This window comes from Daphnia magna, linkage group LG10, assembly GCF_020631705.1.
Source record: "Daphnia magna isolate NIES linkage group LG10, ASM2063170v1.1, whole genome shotgun sequence".
Taxonomy (NCBI): domain Eukaryota; kingdom Metazoa; phylum Arthropoda; class Branchiopoda; order Diplostraca; family Daphniidae; genus Daphnia; species Daphnia magna.
The window spans coordinates 4300755-4317626 of record NC_059191.1 but is presented as its reverse complement, the minus strand read 5'-3'; the positions used below and the strand labels follow the sequence as shown (position 1 = coordinate 4317626).

The 16872-nt window shown below is 46.2% G+C and overlaps 1 long non-coding RNA gene across 1 annotated transcript; it reads left to right on the top strand.

Annotated features, from left to right (window-relative positions):
- The first annotated feature begins 697 nt into the window (after nt 1-697).
- On the top strand, nt 698-2454 carry LOC123476901. Its single transcript, XR_006651956.1, has 2 exons — nt 698-819; nt 1481-2454. It is a non-coding gene; the product is annotated as an uncharacterized LOC123476901 (long non-coding RNA).
- Nucleotides 2455-16872: the final 14418 nt, after the last annotated feature.

Sequence of the window (16872 nt, the reverse complement as noted above, 5' to 3'; positions counted from 1 at the left end):
GGGTTTACTAAGTTAAGAAAATCAAATATGAAAAAGAAATAATGGAAGTAAACGTCAAAGTAAAAGAGAGAAAACAACAACAAAATAATTCTGACGGCTTTTGAAAGGTCAACGATTTCCCGTCGGCTTTTCATCGGCTACGCCACGGCAAAATAATAGAAAAATAGGGGGTGTCGTAATATAACCGTTTTTTATGGTAGAAGGACACAATATTTTTCGAATAAATTTATATCGTTGGAACAAGGGGAAAGTGAGCTTAATTATCAAAAAGAAAGAATTGAAAATATTGAATCATGTGGAAATGCTGACGAGAGAGAAACGTTTCAAAGTTTTACGGTGGAAAATTTTACTGCCGTGGAAGGTCACGCGCATATCTCGTTTTCTTCCTAAGTCCAATGCAGGGGAAAAGTACAAATGGGGGGAAGAAGCGGAGGGGAATAAAAATGGAATAGGGGGAGTAGAGAAAGTAGCCTTCGGCAAAAAAAAGAACTTAGAATATTTTCAATATTGCTGCGGCGGGGAAGCTACAGTAGGGAAACGAAAGGAAAAGTGAAAAACTTAGCGTATGTTGGAGTGTGTAAGAATGGAATATTTGTGTGTGTAAGAATGGAATGCGCTAGCGGTGGCGTTTTTTTTTTTTTTTTTTTTTGTGTGGTGTATATGGGAAAAGTCTTTGCAGTGATAGTAAAGCTATAGAAAAGCATAGAAGGGAAGTGATATACAGTGGGACTTAGAAAAAGTTTTAGCTGTTTCGTTCGTGTACGGATCTCTAAGAGACGTGGGAGTTGTTGAATTCAAATGGAATACATTACTATCAAGGTTTTACTTATTTCCTTTTTTCCAATACTTTATTTTTTTACTATTTCCAATGTTGTATTGCTACTGAATAAGAGTAACAGATGGACTTCTAATAAATTCTACTATTTCTTTCAAGTTTTTTTTCGATAAATGTCTGCTACTTCTATCGTACAGAGTGAAATATGGGAAATTTTGCAATTTATGGGCCTACTCAGAGAGGGAACAACTCAAATGCAAATATTTCAAAAGAACACAGAGGCAAGAAGAAATAACAAATTATTTTATACTTGTTGGCCACGAAGGTTGTTTTATGGTATCGTAACATAGTCTAGAGAAATATATTTTCTTTTTTTTTCCTCTATTTTCTTTGTCTTTTTTTTTTTTTTTTTTTTTTTGAGAGAGAACGCATGAAATTTTGTGTTTGTTTGTTTGTTTGTTTTTTTTTTCAAGAATTTATTGTTCTCATTTGTCTTTGTTTGTTTGTTTGTTTTTTTTTTTTTCGTTTTGTTTCTTTTTTTTTTTCTTTGGTATACCTTTCATTCGTTTTATTTTATTTTATTATTTTTCTTTTACTACTAATGGAGAGACTTACTTCTCTCTCTCTCTTCTTATGTTTTATTTATTATATTTTTTTCGAGATGTCATAAAACAACCAATGTATTTCTACTTAATAACTACAAAGGGTACAACAAAAAAAAAAAAAGAAAATCACGACGGCGACGTCATTGTGGAGGCCGACGGGTGGTGGCTCGCGGCGACCCGACTTCTTGTAGTGCTGCTCGGCGCCATCGTCGGATCAGCAGGTCGATCCTTCTGTGCCGCCAATGCAGGAACTCCCGAGAATCGGTGCTGGGAGCTGGCGAATCGCGGTCGATGTCTGGATGATGTTGAGGTTCGCTCGTTGGTGTGGCAGGAGTTGGTGCTGGCATCCCAGCTCTTGCCCCGGGAATGGTGATTACGAGGATGTCTCGTCCGCTTCCGTCCAATAAAGTCATTCGACCATTCCATCAGTAAGGCGAATTGGTTTTCTTCGATTTCTTTGCGGGCGTCGTCCGGTAGCATTTTGGTGTTCCGGCTTTTCTACTGACAAATCGTCCTTGGACTCTGTTGGTGGATTTTCGGACTCGTTAGTGTCGCGTGTGGAGTTGTCATCGGAAATTGGAGTGGAATGACGCTGACTTGTAGCATCGGCGCATATTTCAGCGGATGGCAACTGATTTTCTGTATTTTGATGAGATGAAACGGCGACGTTCTCTTGGCTTAACTTTCGCTGATCAATTTCTTGAGTCGGAAAATTAGTGTCAAATGGGAGGGCGTCACTGTCAAAGGTATCGTCTGGATTGTCACTGTCGGGTCCGATTTCATTTTCGAAGATATCGGTAGTCTGAGTCGCAATCGATTTGCGGAATCGATTTTCAAAATCCAATGAGTTTTCAATGGATGGACAATCTTCAGTCTTCCAAAGCATTGTTTCGTACAAAGGTTTCAAACGATTGACGTGGGTACGCTGGCATACATAGGAATTATCGGCTATATCTACTGTATTATTGGTATGTACTTTTACAACTCTATAAGGACCTTTATATTTCGAAGTGAATTTCCTACTGTCACCTTCTTTAACTACACGAATATCTAATAAAACTCTATCTCCTACGACATATTTTCTTTCTTTCGCGCGTTTATTATATTGTTCACGCTGACGATTCCGTGCTTTCTCGCTTTCTTCACGGACTCGCTGAAAGCTATAGCGCAATCGATCAGCTAAATTTCCTACATAGTCGGATACAGATTTAAAAGTTTGAGGGACAGCGTCTAAAAATTCATTAATGGGAAGATTAGGGTCTCTACCGTGAACTAAATAATAAGGGGTTTCAAGTGTCGAAGAGTGAACTGAACTACGATAAGCGAATAAAACATCGTCTAACATATTTTCCCAATTTGAATGTTCTCCGTCTTTCAATTCTTTTCTTAACATCGCGGTTAGTGTCCGATTAAACCTTTCTGTCTCGCCATTACTAGCGGGATTGTAGGCCGTTGTCAATCTTTGGTCAATTTTTAATTTCTTACAAAAATAACGGAACAATTTCGAGGTGAAATTCGTTCCACGATCGGAAATAATGGCTTTAGGCATACCATGTCTTACAATTATTGTTTTATATACACATTCTGCCATGGTTTGGGCAGTTTGGTCTTTTAGAGCAACTGCTTCCACCCAGCGACTAAAATAATCAGTAATAACTAAAATATAACTATTTCCATTAGGCGAAGCGGGAGTAATAGGGCCTAAAAAATCCATGCCTATTACTTGGAAAGGGGCTTTAGCAATTTCATGGGGGTGCAAAAGTGCTCTATATGTGGAAGAAGTGTTAGCTATACAAGTTTCACAAGCTTGACAATATTCTAAAATATCTTTTCTCATTGTAGGCCAATAATAATGATTTTTGACCTTCAAATACGTTTTATAAAAAGCTAAATGTCCACCCATCGGTGCGTCATGTAATTCTTTTAGCACTAAATGGCGAAGCGATAAGGGTAACACTACTTGACAATTAATTTCGTTACGCTTACTATTTTTGGAAGGCACTTCGTGGCGATAAAGTGTACCTTCTCTAATTTCAAAATATTCGATTTCTTTAGCCCATTCGGGTTTAGATTGGCTATTTTCCTCATTGAGCTCTCCTTTCTCTAAATAATTTCTAATGGCTACACAAAGGTCGTCTTCTAGCTGTTTTTCACAAATTAACTTAATATTATTTGGTACCGGCTGAATACTAGCGACTTTCAATCGTGATAAACAATCAGCATTTTGATGAATACGTCCAGGCCTATACTTTAATTCATAATTTGTAGCAGCTAATAGTATAGCCCATCTACCTAACCTACCGTTATTATCTTTCTGATTTTTCAGCCATTGCAAAGGACGATGGTCACTAATAATTTCAAAGGGTTTATCCAAGAGATAATGTCGGAAATGTTTAATTGTATCAATTACGGCTAATGCTTCTTTTTCAGTTGTACTGTATTTCATTTCGGCCTTGGTCAATTGTCTACCAGAGTAGGCTATTGGATGTTCTTGCCCATGCTGCATTTGAGACAGCACGGCTCCTATTCCATAATCGCATGCGTCAGTAAAAAGCAAAAATTTTTCGTTAAAATTTGGATAAGCGAGGACTGGGGGAGTTACCAGAGAAGTGCGTAATTTCCCAAAGGCAACCTGTTCCTCCGTTCCCCAGGCAAAAGGTTTCCTACTTAGATCTTTATGCGTTAATCGAGTTAACGGCTTAGCTATTGAACCGAAATTTTTAATAAATCTTCTATAATATCCAGCAAGCCCAAGAAATGATCTCACTTCGTCAACAGAAGTTGGCGTTTTGTAATTCTCTATCTTATCAATTTTAGCAGGATCGGGTTTAATACCGTCCGTTGAAATGACATGACCTAAATAATTTACGGAACGTTTAATAAACTGACATTTGTTAAGTTTCAATTTTAAATTTGCTTCTTTTAATAGGGTAAAAATTTCTCTGATATCTCGTAAGTGATTTTCAAAAGTGTCTGAAAAAATTATGACATCATCCAAATATACTAATGCTTTACTTCCTAAGACGTCTCTTAGTACATAATTCATTAATCGTTGAAAAGTGGCTGGTGCATTACACAAACCGAATGCCATTCTTTTAAATTCGTAAAGATTATTTTCTACAACAAAAGCGGTTTTTTCAATATCCGGATCATGAACTTGAATTTGCGAATAGCCGGAAGCTAAATCGAGAGTTGTGAAGAATTTTTTTCCGTATAATTTATCTAAAGTTTCGTCAATTCTTGGCATGGGAAAAGAATCTTTCTTTGTAATATCATTTAATTTCCTATAATCGACGCAAAATCTTATTTCTCCATTCTTTTTCTCTACTAATACCACGGGTGAAGCCCACGGGGACTGCGAATATCGAATTACATTTGCTTGAAGCATTTCTTGCACTTTGTCTTCTAATAATTTCCTTTGGTTATTTGTTACTCTATATGGGCGTTGTCGAATGGGGCCTCGTCCTTGGGTATCAATTGTGTGTTTAATAAGGTTAGTATTCCCTAGTTCGGAATCTTTTGAAGCAAACAAGTCGTGGAAGTCATTTAATAATTTAGAGAGCGGTGCTTGAAATTCAGTGTTGACTTCTGAAATTACAATAGGCTCAGTTATTTCGTTAGGCTTCGCTTCTCGTTGATCTAAAGCTATTTTTCCGATGACATGATGAATAATTTCAATTACGCCTTATTTGGTGTTTCTTGGGATTTTGACTTGGTTTAACGAATGGTTTTCAACTACAATATTATACGTTCCATCTCCCGATACTTTTCCGATAAATTCTTCAATATAAACTCCTGCCGGCAAATTTTCTACTGGTGTAAATATAAATGCGGTGTTAGGGGAAACATACGGAAATGAACCCTTTAGCTGGCCTACAATTACGAGCGACGTCTGACGAGATAGCGTCGTCTTTTTGACCGTCGTAACTGCCATTTCCGGTACCCTAAAAACAGAAGATGAGCCTTGCCCATCTCTAGCTAGATAAATGCTCTTCGTTTCTCCATCAAGCTTAAATGCGTGTTTCTGAATTGCGTCCCATCCAAGGATACAATCTTCAGAAATCCCATTTGTAATGACAAATTCTTGTTGTAAAATTGACTCTCCGTATCCAACGGGCAAAGTCACTTTTCCCAACGTATGTAACTTTTTCTCCCCTACTTCATATAAATCGAAATCAAGCTGACTGCAGATCACCTGACCTCTAGGAGGCAACTTTTCAAATAATCTCTCGTGAATAATACTTTTAGACGCGCCTGTATCAAATAATGCTTGTAACGGGACCTGGAAAATTTTTAATGGAATTCTTGGAGTTGATTCATTCGTAATGGTTGTTAATTTCGCGACTTGTCGGGATTTAAAATGAGGCTCTTCATCAACTGACCCGAAGCTACAGTTGATCCCTACTGGTTTCCCTGGTTTTGAGGGGAACCTGGTATGTTAGGCCTATTGGTGCTTCTGAACTTAGGGCAATTATTAGATTTATGGCCGATGTCCCGGCAAGAATAACATATAGGCGGCTGAGCTTGTTCTAGTCCATGACGTTGATAACGGCGACAATCTGCCTGAATATGACCGCGATAGCCACAAAAATTGCAAATTATCGACAGCTGTGTAGGCCTATTGTTGGTGTCGTTAGATGATCTCGGAAACGATGGTGTAGCGTTTGTAGGCCTATTCTGTGTGTTTGAGAATTGTCGATTCCCACTATTGTTAGGAAAGCGCGGTGGAGGTGGTCTACCATTACTATACTGGTTAACAGTAGGCGTTTGAAAAGAAACTTGCTTCCTGTATGCTGCGTTTGCCGGATAAGAGACGTCGTTTTTATTTAGTTGAAGTTTTTTCATGGTTTGCATAAGCTCATTAAGTACATCTTTAATTTCTTCGCTTTCTGTTTTCTTTTTTTCGACAGGTTTATCCCCGTGGCGAATATTGGCAACTGCCTTATTCACAGCTTCCTTTTGGTCTATTATCATCTGCTTAATTTCTTTTAACTCTGCACTGCTGGTGTCCTGTGACCCGTCTATGGATCGAATAAACTCCTGTTTTTCGCGATCGGTTTCCAACGCTTCTAGTCTGAGGGCATACACCCGTGTTGCTGCAACCAGTTCGTTAAAATCTTTAAATTCCTTATATTTGACTTTTGTCTGCAATTTGGAGTCTAATCCCTCAATAAATTTTTGCATGAGAATAACTGCAAACGATTTTTCGGAATGACCTACGGGATACGCGCGTTTAAAAATTTCCTGTATACGTAGCGCGTAATCGACAACTTTTTCACCTGGCTTACGTTTGGCTTTGTTAAACTTTTGAAGATATAAATCAACATTTTCATCGCCATGAAAATGGTCAAGCAATGCTTCTTTAATTGACTCATAATTATGCGGATGTTCTTTTAAAATTGCCTGAATGACGGAAAAAGCTCTGTCCGTTAATTTAGCACGTAACATCTGAATCGTTTTTTCTTCTGACCATCCCGACCCATCTACTATACTTTCAAATGAATTTAACCAAGAGTTTAAACGAGTAATAGGGCTTCCGGTGAAAGAAGGAAGTAATTGTAACCGGGAGAAAGTATGCTGGTTATTTTGAAAATCGTCCAAATCTCTGACTGTTGCTGCTCTGGTGGGGGAAGTACAGTAGGCCATGTTGTTGTTTTGAACTGGCAATCGAAATCCTAAATTTCCCTGTTGCGAAGTCTGAGACTGTGCTGGAACGCTGCTCGTAGGCGATCGAGATTCGCTGTAACGTCTGCGACGCTCCTGGGTGGTGTACTCAGTATGCGTGGGCGTTGGGTCGAACATCGACGACGGGCGAAGCGAATAGGGCGGTGGACGGTGTGTCGCACTGGTATCGGTGGTTGAGGGGTTCTCTCCTCTTGATGGTGTGCTGGTTGTTGGGCCGCGGGTTGTTGAGGTACGTCCTCCGCCGTATGGGACGGTAGGAACCGTTGCAATCGGACCTTGACTTGGGAGAGTGTTTGTTTGATCTCCTCTGCCAGCTGCACGTTGTTCGGGTTGACCGCTCCCGGGAAGTTGTCCAATTTCCTCAGCAACGAGTTGATTTCCGGAACTAGCGGTTCCAGCGGAGTCAGCAGGCGTAGCTCCCGCAGGTAGAAGATTAAGTTGCGGACGTCTATCAGGAACGACTGTTGATGGGTCAGTAGCTGCACTTCCAAGTGGGAGGATAACTCTCTCACTTCGTACGTTAGATGTAGGTAGCGTATTTCTCGGTGTCTGATTGAAGTTCCAAAATTCTGAAAAGAGGCTAGGACTGTCTCGTGTTTCTGTGGTGTCACGCCTTGCAGTTCCGTGATGCAGTGAATTTGACTCAGCAGAAATATCAGGAATTGTCTCGCATGTGATATGAAGATCGATGTCAGCACGGACGCTTGGGCTTCCGATTGGGTTGTTTTCTTCACCTGTGCGTGTAGTTTCACCTGTAGGATCGACGTCAGATGTCTCAGCAGAATCGTTGGTTCTGTCCACACCGTCGTTGGATTCGTTTCGGGTAAATAGTGGTTCGATAGACGGATGTCTTGAATCAACCAAATTAGCTGTACCCAGGTCTTCGGATCGGTCGACTGAAAGTCCGCTTCTCTCTCCTTCAGGCTCTTGATCGCAAGGATAAGGTACGGAAGCTGGCTCGTTTTGGGCTGGAATATCTTCTGTCGATTGTTCTTGATTTTGTTGAATAGATGTCGTAGGCTCAGGTTCAGTTGATTTTCCATTCGGGGAGTTCCTCGTGAAAAATCCTAACACAGTTTTTCTACTGAACTAGACTTAGGCGAAGCTTGTGGAGGAGACTTAGCTGGAGACATACGCGCAGCAATTCTAGCAAAAATAGAGGGAGAACGCTTCCCTGAAACGGTACCAGAGGCCAAACTACCTCTGGGTTTCCGTCTGGAAACAAGATCAAGACGAGCCACGGCTTCGTACGCACCGTTAGACCTAAGCTTACTTAACTGAGAACTAACTCTAGATGGTTGTGCACTTACAACGGAAGAAGCGGGTTTACTAGCCGGTTCAGAAATTGGTTTGGGAGTCGTACAAGATGGACATGTACCAGGTGCAATTTGGGGTTCAGAATGCAACTTATCGAAATTAAGTGATCTAGCTACAGTTGGCTCACTCGGCCGGGGAACGTTAATTTGGGGCACACTGGGTTGTATGGGAGTTCGTGGAATTCTCGACCCGCCAGTAATAACATCATCATTCATTGTGGTTGAGTTCAAAAAGCGCTGCCACCATTATGTAAAGCATCCTCCCTCTCGGGTGGATGACTTTACGGATTAAGACAAATATATTACCAGGGAACTCGGAGACGTTTACCCACAATGATGACAGTGTATTATTAGACTAGGCCATAAGAATTACACGGGAAAGGACATACAATATGACAAGAAAGGGAATAACGAGCCAAACCATAACGACCAATAGAATAAGGGCAATTTGGAAGCTTACCGATGTAGCGCGAGCGTTACGGGAGCGCACGTTGGTAAAACGATACGAAGTGGCTTGTGGTAGCGAGAGCGGGACACGGTGGAAAACATACACGAAAATGGAGACGATTGGAGATACAATTCAGATAGGCACTTACGGAAACAGGTAGTCAGAGAAACACTTGTAGAGAAAACACTAAGGCAAGTTAGATATCGAACTAGTGTTGTTGAAGGCAACTGAACATTTAGCGAGCTGCTAGCTGTCTGATCTTTCTTAGATTTTGAGTTCACCATGAAACCTCGCATCTCGTCAAAGTGGCGTGATGCTGTTGACGTGTCGCTATGTCGCGCGTGCAGCCAATCAGAAGGTGTTTGTTTAATGGCTTGATTGGCGTCGCGCGTGCGACCAATCAAACGGATGTTTATTTAATGGCGTGATATGCATCGCACGTGTAACCAATCACGGAAGTTTGTTTAGTGGCGTGATAATGCGTCGCACGTGTGAGTCAGACAGCAGGTGTTCAATTGGGTCAACGCTAAGATGTCTATGACAAATGGTTACTATGCGGATTACGATATTCGAATAATATTGTAGCGAATGGTTTCTTGCTAGTTCAAGAAATACGAGAGTGGCGTGAGAGAGAGAGCTTTGACGCCCGTTCTCACCCTCCGTTATGGATGTAACGGAGAGACTCGCCATCCGTCAGCAATGGTCATGTTACTTCCTCCAATCGCTTAGCCTTGAATGGACGGAAGAGCCGAACGATGAAAAAGCCGGGGGGGACTTGAGTAGGCAGGCAGTCTTGTGTTAGTCGTGAGTTATTTTCATTCTCTTTGCTAAGTGTAGTTAGTTTTTCTGTCTTGGTGTTACCCTCTTCTATTGCATCTTGTGTACTTGTGAGTGTTGATCGAAAACCCCTAATAAATAGTGTTACCTCGTGATCGCTCGTGACATGGTGGAGATGCAGGGTACACCTGCCTGCTAGAGTAAGGTAAGACTAAACAGGGTTTTCTTTTGTGAAGGTAATAGTGGAGTAAGGAACTAGGAGGCGGGTACTGTTGAGAGGTCCTTGGGAAGTGCGACCAGCGGGTACGGTTACCTTAAATTGCTTGGGCATAGGACCACAGTCCCGGCCGAACTTCTTACCCCTCTGTTTTCCCTCACTACCTGTGAAGACCTTGCTCTGTGGGTAAAATAGGTGTACGGGGGAACCTTGAGACCGGAGAGTCGTACGATTTCCGTTTAAGGGGGTAGATGAATTTTGGTCAACCTAGGCAAAGTAAAAGGATAAGAGGGATCGCAGCATCACCTGAAAGGGAAGCTAGCGAGCGAGGAAGGCAAGGGAGTGAGTTGGAGGTTAAGCCGGAGGTCCTGGCGGGAGCTTGCGTGGACGCAGGGACTCAGACTTCACCCTCGATCGGCCATTTAGCTTCAAATCTTGGAGCTGAATCCCAGAATCCGATCGGAGGTGTAGGTGGTCAGACCCAGGTTGTTTGTAATTATCAGAGGTTGCGAGCGCAACAGAGGCCCCGGGATAGTGGGATTGGGGAGCAAACGGTGGTAGAACCTGCGAGTACCTCTGAGGAGGTAGTGGGAAGAGTGCGGGCATCGACGTATCCACTCGCTCCAGGTAGTGAGTCCGCTAGTAGACGCGAGCTTGTCGAGAGCGGGGTAGAAGGTACATTCAACGCTGAATCCCTTCAGTGGGACTCGGGGATTTGCGTGAGATTTGGTTAGAGCCGAGACACTCAGAGGGGGAAGACTCTAGCGAAGACCCAGGTAGATTAAGTTCCCAGGGTGGGAGAGGCCTGAGTGTCTTATCGGGAGATTCGCCGGGAGAGACTTCGAGTGACGACGAGAGAGAGTCAAGTAGCGAATTTTCTAGCGCTTCGAGTGTCCCTTCCTCTGTACCCCCTTTAGCAATGGCCCAACGAGCACCCGCACCGCAGCTGAAATACCGTGCTCCCCCAATTTTCTTCGGGAAAAAGGACGAGGATGCCGCCGATTGGCTGGAGCGCTACGAAAGTACCGCTCACTACAACCGTTGGGGAAACAATGAAAAAGCGGAAAATTTTGGGATGCATTTAGACGGGGCAGCCCGTAAATGGTTCCTTTGTTCGGGCGCTCCTGCCCAATGGGAGGATATCCCGGCGGTGGCAGCGGCGCCAGGGGTAGCGGCTGTGCCGGCAGTGCCCGGGCTACGAACAAGGTTCCTAACGGAATTTCAGTCGCAGCATTATAGTCGTTACCAAGAAGCTCGGTTACGCCAGCGCAAGCAGGGCATTGAGGAGTCGGGAATCGAGTACTTTTATGACGTAATCGATTTATGTCGTAAGGTAGACCCGGGGATGACCGAAGAGGCGAAAGTTGATTATCTTTTTAGGGGGCTGAAACCCACCTTGTTGGAGAAGATTTGGATTGTTAGCCCTAAAACGTCCGCAGAATTTTTGGCAGCTCTGAAATTGCACTCGGAAGCCTCAGAATTGGCTAATCGACCTGACTGGGCCATTAGCGTCCTAGGCGCTGCGAAGGGAGGGCGCCGCCTCAGAAGGATGCGAGGGATGAGTTACGCGATTTAGTGCTTGAGCTAAAGGCTGAACTCGCTGAGTTGAAGCGAGCGGATAAATCCACGGGGTCTACCACTAAGCGGGAGGGGGTGAGGTCCCCTCAGAGCTCGGTTTCGTTTGCGTCTCGTACAGCAGACGGGAAACCAATTTGCCATAGGTGTGGGAAGGCAGGCCACATAGCTCGTTTTTGTATGGCGGAAAAGGTGAATGACAAAAAGAAGGAACCGGCGCGGCAACGGACGGAGGGAGGACGAGACGACTCACCGGATGACCGGAAGGGGAACCGGAAGGAAGACAGAAGGGACGCGTCGCGGACCGGTGGGGCAACTCGCGAGAAGAAAGTCGAGAGTCGCGAGGCCCGAGACAGTGACGGGGTTAGTGTCGGAATGGTCTCAACCGATGAAGATGAAGCTGAGGAACCCACGGTTCTACTCATAGATTCCTCACGTTTAATTACCGAAACTGTAACCTGTCAAGGGGTGGATATCCGGGCCGTAATCGACACTGGCGCCGTAGTGTCAGTCGCGTCCCCGAGTTGCAGCGTAAGCTACAGAGGGAACGGGTGGAGTGGGACGGGCCGTCAGTGGTAATGGTGAATGGGCAAAAGGCCCCCCCACTAGGTGCCATGGAGTTAGAAATCCAGCACCAGGGGAAAAGAGCCAGTGGACGAGTACTAGTACTCGAGATGAGGGGCATCGAGCTGCTGCTGGGAAATGATTTCCTTAGTCAGTTTAAAAGGCTGCAAATAAACTACGATGCAGAGCGCCCGGAGTTGTTGCTAGGAAGTATAGTGGAGGAGTTGGCTGACGAAGAAGAACACAAATCAAGCCCTAAGATAGTGACAAAAAGGCTAGAATGCTCCCTCCCCGGGCCATAGTTCCGGTTGAGATTGAACCGGCAAACTTGGGCAAAGCAACCTGGATGATTGAGCCCTCCGAGCACCTCTCACGAGTTAAGGGAATCACCACTGGGAAGGTGCTAGTGTCGGCTGACCCTCTACTTGATCGCGTGCTTATCGTAAACTGGGCAAATAGTAAGACGTATTTACGGGAGGGCACGGTGTTGGGTCAGATAGAAATCGTTGATTCATCAGTAGTTCCCATTGAAGAAGCGGCACCGCAAAGAGAGGGTGCGGCTGTCATGCACATGTCAGAGGAAGCCCGCCCTGGGCCGTCGCAACCGGGTGTCATCCCCCGCGAAGCTTTTAGAAAGCAAGTCTCGACTGACCTCCCCGCCGCACACGCTGAGAAGCTAATAGACGTGCTCGAAGAGTTTGGCGCCTGTTTCGCCCTTAAAGATGGTGAGCTAGGGATGTGCCGGAAAGCAGTGCATCGAATCAACACCGGAGCTGCCGCACCAGTGCACCAACCGCCGTACAAAAGCGCATGGAAGGAGAGGGCGATAGTGCAGGAGCAGGTGGACGAGATGTTGCAAAAGGGAGTAATCGAGCGCTCCAGTAGCCCCTGGGCTTCCCCGGTCGTTTTGGTGAAAAAAAGATGGGAGCTGGAGGTTTTGCGTGGATTATCGGCGGTTGAACGCCATCTCGGTGAAGGACGTATATCCCTTACCGAGAATAGAGGAAACGTTATCTCGTCTGGGGAATGCTTGTGTTTTTAGTACAATCGACCTCGAGAGCGGGTACTGGCAAGTACCCCTCCACGAGGCCGATAAAGAAAAGACGGCCTTTGTGACGCCGGACGGTCTTTACCAGTTCTTAGTGATGCCGTTTGGTTTGGCCACGGCCCCAGGGACTTTCCAACGGATGATGGATTTGGTGCTTACAGGTCTCAGGTGGACAGTCTGCCTCGTCTACCTGGACGACATTATTATTTACGCGGCTGGGGTTGACGAGCATTTGAGCCGAGTCCGTCAAGTCTTGTCTACCCTACAAGGAGCGGGGTTGAAGATCAAGTTAGTTAAGTGCCAGTTCGGGGCGGGCGAGATCAAGGCTCTAGGTCATGTAATCAGTGGGTTAGGTATTCGCCCAGACCCCGAAAAGATAAATGCCGTCGTCAATTTCCCTACCCCCACCTCGTTCAGAAGGCCCAGTGAAAGACTGAAATGCGTGCGTAGCTTTGTGGGGCTGTGTTCGTATTACCGCAGATTTATCCCTCAGTTCGCGCATTCTGCTAAACCCCTGACGGACATGTTTAAGAAAGGGGGGTGTTTTGTATGGGAAGCGCCACAAGAGACGAGTTTTTTCGCCTTGAAGCAAGCCCTGGCCCGAACGGCTACCCTAGCCTATCCCGACTTTAATAAGCCATTTGAAATTCACCCCGACGCGTGTGATTACGGCCTAGGGGCCGTACTATTGCAACGCGTCGACAATGTTGAGAGACCACTAGCGTATGCGAGTCGACTCCTGTCCAAGAGTGAGTGTAACTACTCCATAACAGAAAAGGAGTGCTTGGCTCTAGTGTGGGCTGTGAAGAAGTTCCGCAGTTACATCTGGGGAATGGAGACTCTGGTGGTGACCGACCACCACGCCCTTTGCTGGCTGCTGACGAAGAAAGATCTAGCGGGACGCCTAGCCCGTTGGAGTCTCCAACTCCAGGAGTTTTTACTGCGTATCGCGTACCGAAATGGGCGATTACACTCGGACGCCGATGCACTGTCTCGTTACCCAGCTGACGCAACTCTGGAGCTTCCTGAGGAATTACAGTGCATGTTTGCCGCTCTGAGTATCGACCTAGAGACCAAAGGTGCAATCCTGGGTGCCCAAAAAGCCGAGTGGAGTCGCGCATTTTCTGAACTGGAAGAGGGGAAGCGATATCCCCAATTCCGTCTCAGAGATGGAATGCTATGTCGAGCGCAAGAAAGAGAGGACGGCCTCCTTTTACGATTGTGTATCCCTCAGTCCTTCCGAGAGGAAGTGATGCGTGCCTGCCACCATGACATTACTGCGGGACATTTGGGGTTAACACGGACCCTCCACAAGGTGCAAGCTCGGTATTACTGGCCGGGTATGGGAAATGACATTCGTGAATTCGTGCGGAAGTGCCGCGAGTGTCAGTCGCGCAAACCGATATACCAGCGTCCGGCTGGATACATGGAGATCCAGCAGAGTGAGCATCCCTTCGAGAGACTGGGCATGGACATTCTAGGCCCTTTCCCTCAGTCCAAAACTGGTAACACCAACATCGTTGTTGCCGTGGACTACGTTACAAAGTGGGCGGAGACTAAGGCTCTGCCGAGAGCGGACGCCGCGGAGGTGGCTGACTTTTTAGTGAAAAGTGTATTGTTGCGTCACGGAGCCCCTCGTCAGTTGACAACCGATCAAGGACGCTGTTTTATGGCCGAGGTGACACGAAAAGTACTGCAGGCGATGGAAACCAACCATACGCCCACCACGGCATACCGGCCTCAGGCGAATGGTTTGGTCGAACGGCTGAATCATACTCTGGCTGATATGTTATCTATGTATGTAAGTGCGGATCACCGGGATTGGGATGAATCCTTACCATACGTTACCTTTGCCTACAATACCAGTCGTCAGGAGAGCACGGGAAGAACCCCTTTCTACCTCGTGTATGGGAGGGAGCCCATTCTTCCTGTCGACGGAGCCTTAAATTCCGACCCGAATCTTGTTCCTCCTCGCGACCAAGACCCCACGGAATGGGCCCTAGGAAGGTTACACCAAGCGCGTCAAGATGTACAGAGGCTCAGTGCTGCTGTACACAGAAAACAAAAGACTCGGTACGATGGGGGACGCCGAGAACCCCCGACTTACCTGCCGGGTGAGGAGGTGTTAATTTACAAACCAGTCCGGAAGATCGGGAAGTCGGAAAAGCTTCTACATCGCTGGTTTGGTCCCTACACGATCATACGCCAAACCACCCCCAGCAACTACGAGATCAGACTTGGCAGGTCCCCCAAGTCCGAAATTGTGCATGTGGAGCGCATGAAGCCCTTCATCGATTGTGTGAGCCCTAGGCCCCAGGTGCAAACTACGAGTGCCTTGAGCTCCGGCGATGAAGAGGCCTCTCAGCAGAACTCGCCCCAGGCCCCCACTGGAAATCGGGTGCCGGTCCAACCACCGGAGCGGCCTCCGTCGTTGGAATCAACCATCCCGCAGCAAGCTACATCAGCCGCTGAAGAGGTAGGCGGGGGCCTCCGTCGTTCCGCGAGGATCCGGGCGGCCCGAAAAACATTTCTGTTGACCTTCCCGCTCCTATTGTTTCTCACGGTGATGGGAGAGTTTAAGCCCGCCTCAACCAAGGAAGTAGTGGCTTACCAAGGGGTGATTTTTAAGTCAGAGGGCGAGGTATCGTTCTCTGATTCCGAATGGGTTGTGGCTACCGACCTTACGTTTGATCACCTGACGACCATGATGAAGACCCTGCAAGAATGGCTCGACGTGAGGATGGATACTATGGCTAATCGTTATGACGGCCCTAGAGATAAATTCAAGCTAACGCTACAACAGCATGTGAAAGGGAGAGCAACCGTCGAGCTAGGGAAGCTGCGACGCTGTAACCAACGTTTCAGTGATCTAAAGGCGGCCGTCAACCTGCAAGCTGCGAGGCGTAAGCGAGGACTAATCGACGGAGGTGGCAAAGTCCTAAATTGGCTCTTCGGAGTGTCCACGCAGGAGGATCTCGAGCATGTACACGGTCGCCTTGACAGGTTATCCACGGAGACTACGTCCATTGTGCATGCTTTGGAGGTTCACGCAACTCTCATCAATGAGACCTTGTGGGAGACTAAAGCAGTTGCTGACGCTGTGGCCGAATTACAGACCGCTTTCGCACAAATCGAGAAGGAAACCTGGAAACTGGACCAAAAAATTGATGGTGTTGTACGGGAAATGGAAACGCATTGGATAGCTATTACGAAAGTGGAAGATGCGGTTCGGCAGGTGGAGTCCGCCATCGCCTGGCTTGATGAGGCGCTGAATAATTTTTCGGTTGGCATCGCCACTATGTCCATGGGGCGGCTTCCTGTTACTCTTTTCCCTCCATTGCAAGTGCAAGCGGTGCTGAAGGAAATCAAGGCGGTTTTACCGCCCGGTTGGTCGCTGAGTCCCTCCATTCAGAACGGGGATATCTGGAAGGTTTACACAGAAGCGAAGGTTGTCGTAGCGACCGTAGGTAACTACCTCCGCATCTTTATACATTTACCCGTGTTCGAGTTCCCCTTTAGGTTTACGCTATATGAGGTCGTCAGCTTACCGCGCCCCATTGGCAATGCCACACTAGGTGCTCAGTTTGAGCCCCTTCCTCCATTTCTTGCCGTGGCTAGAGATAGCCAGGCCTTCGTGGAACTGACGGCCTCCGATTCTTCCCGCTGCGTGGCTTCTCCTATGTCCATTTGCCCGCTCAGCCGAGCCGTAAGTAGGAAGCACCGGGAGTCGAGCTGTGCTATGGCACTGTTTTTGAAGGACGAGGTGCGGAGCCGCATCTACTGCAGAACTAAGCTTTCGCCCTGGAGAGGCCAACAGACGGTTTATTTAGGTCACCGTAGATGGGGTTATTCCACCACACAA